Source organism: Chenopodium album, chromosome 22, assembly GCF_948465745.1.
Source record: "Chenopodium album chromosome 22, dcCheAlbu1.1, whole genome shotgun sequence".
In the NCBI taxonomy this organism is placed as follows: Eukaryota; Viridiplantae; Streptophyta; class Magnoliopsida; order Caryophyllales; family Amaranthaceae; genus Chenopodium; species Chenopodium album.
In genome coordinates, this window is record NC_137855.1 from 20,528,229 (window position 1) to 20,535,981 (window position 7,753).

The window sequence follows — 7,753 nt, forward strand, 5'->3', positions numbered from 1 at the left end:
TCTTCTTGTATTGACTCAGATCACTTGCTTCATATGCCATATCCAACTATATTTTATAAGCATCACTGCATCAAATACTTTTGTTGTAAAGTTTTTTTTTTTTTTTGACAAAGAGAACAACTAACTAAAAACGATAACAAAGTAAAAGACGCCATCGAGCCAATCCAGCTAGTTGATGTGCACCACTAATGCAACTTCTGGGAATCCGCTGAATATCAACCTGGTCGAAGCTTGCAAGAAGTCTCCGAATTTCGCGCAGAGTCCAACAAACCGAAATAGAATCCGAAAAGTGACCCCATATTAAAGAACAAGCAAAGCCACAGTCCGTAAGCAGCTTGACCCTGGAATAACCCTTATCCCGAACATGTCGTAAACCAAGGAGACAAGCTAGCAATTCAGATTGAAGAGCAGAAGAGGCAAAACCTGCCTGTGCTCCTCCCCAAAGAGCTGGTGAAATAGGGTCAGCAGATAAGTACCAACCCATGCCTGCCCTTTGATCCGCTGAAGTCCAAGCACCATCAAAAGTAAGATAAATATCATAAGTAGCGGAGGAATCAACGTTCCCTCCATGCCTAGAAACGAAAGAACCAAATCCAGGAGGAATAGGGGAGGGACAAAGATCAGTCAAATTCCGAGCACTACTGCACCGAGTAACCCAGGAACCAGCCACAGCAAGAAGGCCAACGGGGGAAACAACCTCCAAACGAAACCGATGATTATTCCTTGTAATCCAGATAGCCCATAGAAAAGCTAGGAATTCATCTAACGCAGCCCACGACTTAGAAATAACAAAACTTGTGATCGATGCTGTCAACCACGCAGTAAAATCTTGGTCCAAAGGCATGTGACGGATCTGAGGCAAAGGATGAGACACACGGGCCAGACACGAAAACTGACATTTTTGAAAAAGATGAACAGTTGTTTCCTCATGAAGGTGACATAAACTACAAGTAGGATCTAGAGGTATGCCTTTGAGGAGTAGAACGGCTGCTGTAGGAAGGGCATTGTGTAGAATCTTCCATATAAAAAGCTTCCACTTTGGAAGAATTGGAAGTCCCCAAAATCTTTTCCACCAATCAGGGAGGACATTAGAGGAAGAAGTCCTGGGCCAGGTTTGGGTCAATAATAAAGCATAGGCAGATTTAGTAGTGAACGTACCATCCCTAGTGAACTTCCAGTAAATGAAGTCATCTATTTTCTCCTGCGGCCTTTCCATACCCAGAATATAATCTGTGGTAGCAGGCGGAAATAACTGCCTGATACGAGTACTGTCCCAAGCCTGAGAAACAGGCTCAATAAGCTGTGAGACCATGGAAGGAATCACAGTATTTGGGGAGTGGTCCTTAAAACGAACGGAAATTCCTGGAACCCAGCTATCATGGAGAATATTAATCTGCGAACCAGAACCCACCTTCCAACTAACCCCATGAGACAGAACCCGAGCTCCTTCTAACAAACTTCTACTACCCCACGAAGGACGGGAGGGAAGAGAAGTAGCTTTATAGCTTAATAGTTGAGGATAATGAGCACGGAAGATCCTCGAAACTAAAAGCTGTGGATGATGAATTAATCGCCACCATTTGTTTGGCCAAAAGAGCAGAATTAAAGGAAGACACACACTACCACAAAATAGGGAATAAGTAACACACTATATACAACTGTCAAGTTGAACAGGCGATCTCTAGACATATACAAATCGCCTATGTAAGTTAAGCGTTTTGTAGGTTAAAACTTATAGATCGCCTGTTCAATTTAACCGCTCTATATGAATTATCCCAATTTTACACTATACAATATAGGGCGCCTCTTTCAGTTAACCGTTCTATAAGTATTTTAAAAAAAAAATAAAAAGCCCACAATCCACTTAACCCTAAAAATATGACCGAGTAAAGCCGCCACCTCCATCTCCTTTTCTCTTTATTTTTTTAGATGTAAATCAATTTATCATCTTCCCCCAATCTCCATTTTCCTCTCATTCTCTCTCCTCTTCCCCCATTAAAATCCTTATGCACCGTACTGTTGTACCACCACCGAGCCTCAAGCGTCCACCACCGAGCCTCAAGCATCACTGAGCCATAATCAGTTTCAAACTATAGAGCGTCCAACAACGATAGATTGTTGTTTTTGGTTTCAATTCAAATTTCTGATTATAATATTTGTTGTTTTTGTTTTTACTTAGATCTGTTTTATTTTTAGTTATTTTTGGTTTCAATTTAAATTTCTGACTATAATTTATTTGTTATTTTTTGTGGTTCAATTGCATTAAATCAGTTTCAGCAAATGGTAATGCTCCGCTCGAATGCCGCCGTCGATCGAGTCGTATAAGCCGCCGTCGTTAGATCCGGGTCTATTGAAATGAGGTGTTGCTACTTCAGAACAAATTGTGAAGTGTAAAGATGCATAAAGGTATGGTATATGAAGGGTAATCTCATTGTGTTCGAATTTAATGTTTAAATCCGTTTTTTGGTTGTTTTAAAGTGAATGATTTTTATGGGTTTTTTTCGATCTATAGTTCATGATTTAATTCTAATTCAAGTTTTTGATTTTGATTTTATAATTTTGTTTTACTTCTCAATTACGAGTAGTTTAGATCTGTTTTGGTTTTCATGTTATAAACTGATAACTTCTGATTTTCATTTTTTATCAATTGATTTTTATGTTTTATAATTTATGATTTGCATGATTTTATCAATTGATTTTCATGTAATAATTTTGATTTCTATCTCTTATCAATTGATTTTCATGTAATAATTTATGAATTTTATCCTTTATCAATTGATTTATATGATATAAATGGGAATGTTTTCTGATTTTAAAACTTGATCTGCGGTTGTTTGGCACGGTGCAGGTTTTCTATTTTTAAGCTTGGTGGAAGCGTGGTGGCCTGGATGATTGCGGTGCAATATAAGTCGATGCTTTTCGATCTAGAGCCGTTAGCATATTGATAATTAATTAGCTATGTTAGAAACCTTGTAACATATTTTTTTTTTCCTCAAGGATTGAAATACTTGTATTTTAATTTTTTTTTTATAAATAAAATGTTATTGTTATGGTGTTTTATTTATTACGTATGAATTATCATTATTATTATTATTATTATTATTATTATTATTATTTTTAATAATAATAATAATAATAATAATAATAATAATAAAAAATTTTTACTTAAAATAGTGACGAATAGAGAGCGCCTATCTATCATAGGCGTTCTGGTTTTATGTAGCTATAGAGCGCCTTTCCTAAGATGACAGCTCTCTTTTCTTTGTTGTTTATTCACTTTGTACCTTAAATATGAAGCGCCTATCTTAGATAGGCGATCTGTATTGTGTTAGATATAGAACGCCCCAAAGAGGCGCTCTGTAGACTTTATAGGGCACCCCCTCAGAAGAACGCCTCTGAGGCGCTCTATATTGCTTGTTTTAGGCGTTCTATATTCATGTTTTTGTAGTAGTGACATGTCGAATGCCCAAACCCCCTAGACCTTTCGGAGAATGAAGGGCCGAAGGAGGGGCTAAAGCAGTGCCCCGGGTGGTATTACCATTTTTCCACCAGAAACGAGTCAGAAGACGGTGGATACGCTCAGCAATCGTAACTGGGAGCTTGAAGACTGAAAAAACATGATTCATCTAGGCAATAACCACAGTATTAACAAGAACTAATTTAGCTGCTGCAGAAAGACGGCGGGAACTAAAAGCGGACAACTTCTGCGAAATTTTATCAACTAAAGGTTGAAACTGATGGCATTTGGCTCTCCCTAAGTCCACTGGAAGCCCCAAATATGTGCCAATAGAAGATTGACTCCGCATATTCAAGGCAGAGCTCAAAAAATCTCGGTAATCGTCCAGAGTATTAGAACTGAATTTGACAAAAGACTTTTGAACATTCACCATCTGACCTGAAATTCTGCAGAACCGGTTAATAACGTCCAATAGATTTGAACAAGCCTCGGGATTAACACGGAAGAATAAAAGAGCATCATCTGCGAAGAACAGATGCGAAACCGAAGGAGCACGCCGGGTAATACGTAAACCTTGAAAAAGTTTAGAATCCTCCGCCTTATGTAACATGACCGAGAACACTTCCATACACAGAACAAAGAGATAAGGGGATAAAGGATCCCCTTGTCTCAAGCCACAAGCCGGACGAAGAACAGTAGTCGGCCTGCCATTAACCAGGATCTGATAAGTAACTGTAGAGACGCACTGCTTGATGATTTGGATCCAGTAAGGGGGGAAACCGAAAGCCTGTAAAACCCTCAAGAGAAAATCCCAGTTAACCCTGTCATAAGCTTTGTTCATGTCCAGTTTCAAAGCAGCTGAACACAGTTTTGAAGAAGAGGAATTCATATAAGAGAGAAGCTCATGGGCAATAAGAGTATTATCCGACATTAATCTACCCGGAACAAAGGCCGATTGGGAATCCGAAATCAAGAGAGGCATAATCTGCCTAAGACGGCCTGTAAGGCATTTCGCTATGCATTTATATAACACATTGCATAAACCAATAGGCCGAAATTGGGAAGGAGATTCAGGATGATCCACCTTAGGTAAAAGAACCAGGAAAGTTCGATTCCATTCTTTCAGCAAATAGCCATGTGCAAAAAAGTATTGCACTACCGCAACCACCTGGCAACCAATAGTCGTCCAGTGAGATTTAAAGAAAGCAGCTGAAAAACCATCCGGCCCAGGAGATTTATCGTTTCCAATATGGAAAATAGCATCCTTGATTTCTTCCGCTGAAAAAGGTTCCAGGAGCTGTTGCCGGTGGACAGGTGAAAGTGTCGGGAGATTCAAATCCTCCCAAAAGCCTGGAACACTGGGTGAAGGATTATTCTGGCAATTATACAGATCCAAGAAATGAGTATACAGAAGATTTTCAATTCCTTGGGGATCAGAAATCCAATTACCAAAGTTATCCTTCAGACTAAAAATCTTGTTTCGACGCTTCCGCTCTTGAACTGAAGAAAAAAGAAGGCGGGAGCTAGTCTCACCAAAAGCATCCCATCGAATCTTAGATCTTTGCTTCCAATAAGAAAACAAAGTTGAAGCCTTTGAAATCTTTTCTTCCCTAGTATGAAGAAACAATGAGCCTGAAACCAGAGAATTGGAAGATTGAGCCTGCAGGAACATTTTCTTGCAAATCTTTCCAATCAATACCCCAGGTCTTCTTATGCTCCACACACCATCGTAGGAGCTGATGCTTAAGGTTCATTAATTTTTGCGAAAGCATGAACATTTTAGAACCTGAAAGAGCTTGCGCCCAACAAGACCGAATTATGAGAGACGCTTCTCTAATATCCAAACACCAATTTTCAATCCGGTAAGGACTCTTCCTAGGAGAAGCAGGAACATTCTCCTTAAGAATAATAGCCGCATGGTCCGAGAATAAAATGGGTTGGTGGAAGACCAAAGCATCCGGATTGCTATCTAACCAAGAACTAGAAGCATATCCTTTATCTAGTCGTTCAAAAGTAGGGTTACCTAACTGGCCATTAGTCCAGGTATATGTAGGACCTGTAAAAGGTATATCAACTAGTCCAGAAGCTAATTTCCATTCTAAAAATTCATTACGTCCAGGAATGGAAGTAGAGCCCCCTAATTTATCAGAAATATATTTAACCTGATTGAAATCACCTAAAAGAACAACATCAGGATATTGCATTAAAATTTCTAAGAGTTCACCCCAAACAGAAGAACGTAAAGAAACTTGAGGCGCACCATACACAAACACTACAAATTTTATTGCTTGACCAGGAACGTAACTACTACCTTACAAAATATAATATGCGGGGAAACTAAGATAGGTACAACTGAAACAGGGGAGAACCAAAAAACTACTAAACCCCCACTAAGGCCATTCGCATCGGAACCACAAAAACCATCAAAAGCTAAACAAGCTAACTTATCTACAGCAACATTTACAGAGACTAAGGTTTCCATTATAAACATGAGATCGATACCAAAGGAGCGGACTAAGGTGGACACATATGGAACTTTAGGGGAGTCCGCCATGCCAAGACCCCTACAGTTCCAGGCAGCCACATTCATGGTGGCTGTGGTGGCCTAGAACGGGGAGCCACCTCACCCTCAGAAGAAGTCGAACCAGAATCTGAACCATGAGAAACCCCTCGACGACGCTTGAAAGCCTTAAGACAAGAGAAAATAGCCGAATTTGCATCATCAATAAGCATAGGAGGTGTAACTGGTTCATGAGAAGATGCAGGACGTTTTCGAGAGCAACCCTCCTTGACCCAATGCCAAACCTTATCACCTTTTTTAGCCAATTTCAAACAAAGAGGCTGCTTGCCCTTACCCTTAGCATTCTTAATTGGAGAAGTAGCAGCAGGGGAAGAGCGAATTGATGGTGGAGCTGAAATCGGAGGGGAACAATCCATAGGGACCGGAAAAACAGCCGTTGGGGTGTGCTCACTCGATTGTTGAGCGACATCGAGGAGTTGCGTTGCACTAGCCACCAGACCCGAAGAAGAATCGGCCAAATACCCGGAATCAGTGGGCCGAGCAAACGGAACAGCAGCCGGAGTTGGAGCAGGGGGGTTGATAAACCCCGATAATTTCTCCGTCTGATTCGAATCCGCCACCCAAGCACTACACCCCGCTCCAAACGGGTCATGATAAAGCGGGCCGGAAGGTCCCAACAGCGGCGGAGAAAATTGAAACCCAGGCGGAGGTCGTACCGGAGCAGCCTGAACTTGTGAGTGGGCATACCTGGCATAAGGGTCTCCGGCGCCGATCACCGGAGCAACCCAACCCGAATCACGCGGAGTTTGGTGTTGACAGAGCAGCCTTTCAATTTCTTCAGAGTGTAAGTCATGAGAGGAAGTGTGTGCAGATAAAACATTTGTATCCATTTCATTATTCGGCCCAGTATGAAAACCCAAGTCACAAATAGTTGGGTCCAACATATCAATTGGGTTAGACATAAGAGTTGGGCCAACTTGAGAAGTAATAGGATATTGGGTTATAATTGTTGAACCATTAACTTGCATATGATGGACTTAGTCATGAGAAAAATTATCAGAAGAAGTTGAAGACTCCAAGTTACCTGCTGATGTGTCAAAGGTAGATTCTTGAGGTGTCACTCCTTCATTAACTTGAGAAGGATTAGCATGATATATCTGATGGGGTAAAGCTACCCCATGTGCAAAGAGGTGATTTTGTCCCATGTGACCCATGTGATTCATGTGATCACAATGCACTTGTCTAGAAGAAGAGGTGGAATTAAAGATGGGCACGGGCCGTGCCCGTGCCGCCGCGGGCCGTGCCTGGCCGTGCCGGGGTGGTGCCCGTGCCGTGCCGTGCCGTGCCGGCTCCGCGGCGTGCCGTGCCGTGCCGTGCCTGGGATTGGCACACCCCAGCCCACGGCACGGCACGGCCCACGTGCCTAGCGGGCCGTGCCGTGCCGGGCCGCGGGCCAAACCGTGCCGTTTTTATTTTTTTTTATTTTTTTTTTTATTTTTTTTTTTTTTTCTTAAAAAAAAAAAAATAAATGTTAAAAAAAAACGAATTAAAAACAAAAATGCATATAATAAAAAAAAAAATACTAGTGCGATAATCCGAAAACACAAAAAATTGAAGAATAACTTATTTTATTATATGACGGTAGCCGACTAGCCGGTATTTATAGGGGATTTGGGTGGGAAATGGGGTGGAAAATATGGCCGTTTATAGCTGTTGGAAAACGGCCATAAACGGCCATATTCCAACGGCTAGTGGCACGGGCCGTGCCGTGCCGT

General features: G+C 41.3%; 1 long non-coding RNA gene across 1 annotated transcript; it reads left to right on the top strand.

The window, feature by feature from the left end:
• The first annotated feature begins 1,770 nt into the window (after window positions 1–1,770).
• LOC145606047 (uncharacterized) lies at window positions 1,771–3,067 on the top strand. The gene is made up of 2 exons (XR_014105201.1): window positions 1,771–2,406; window positions 2,849–3,067. It is a non-coding gene; the product is annotated as an uncharacterized LOC145606047 (long non-coding RNA).
• The last annotated feature ends 4,686 nt before the right edge of the window (window positions 3,068–7,753 follow it).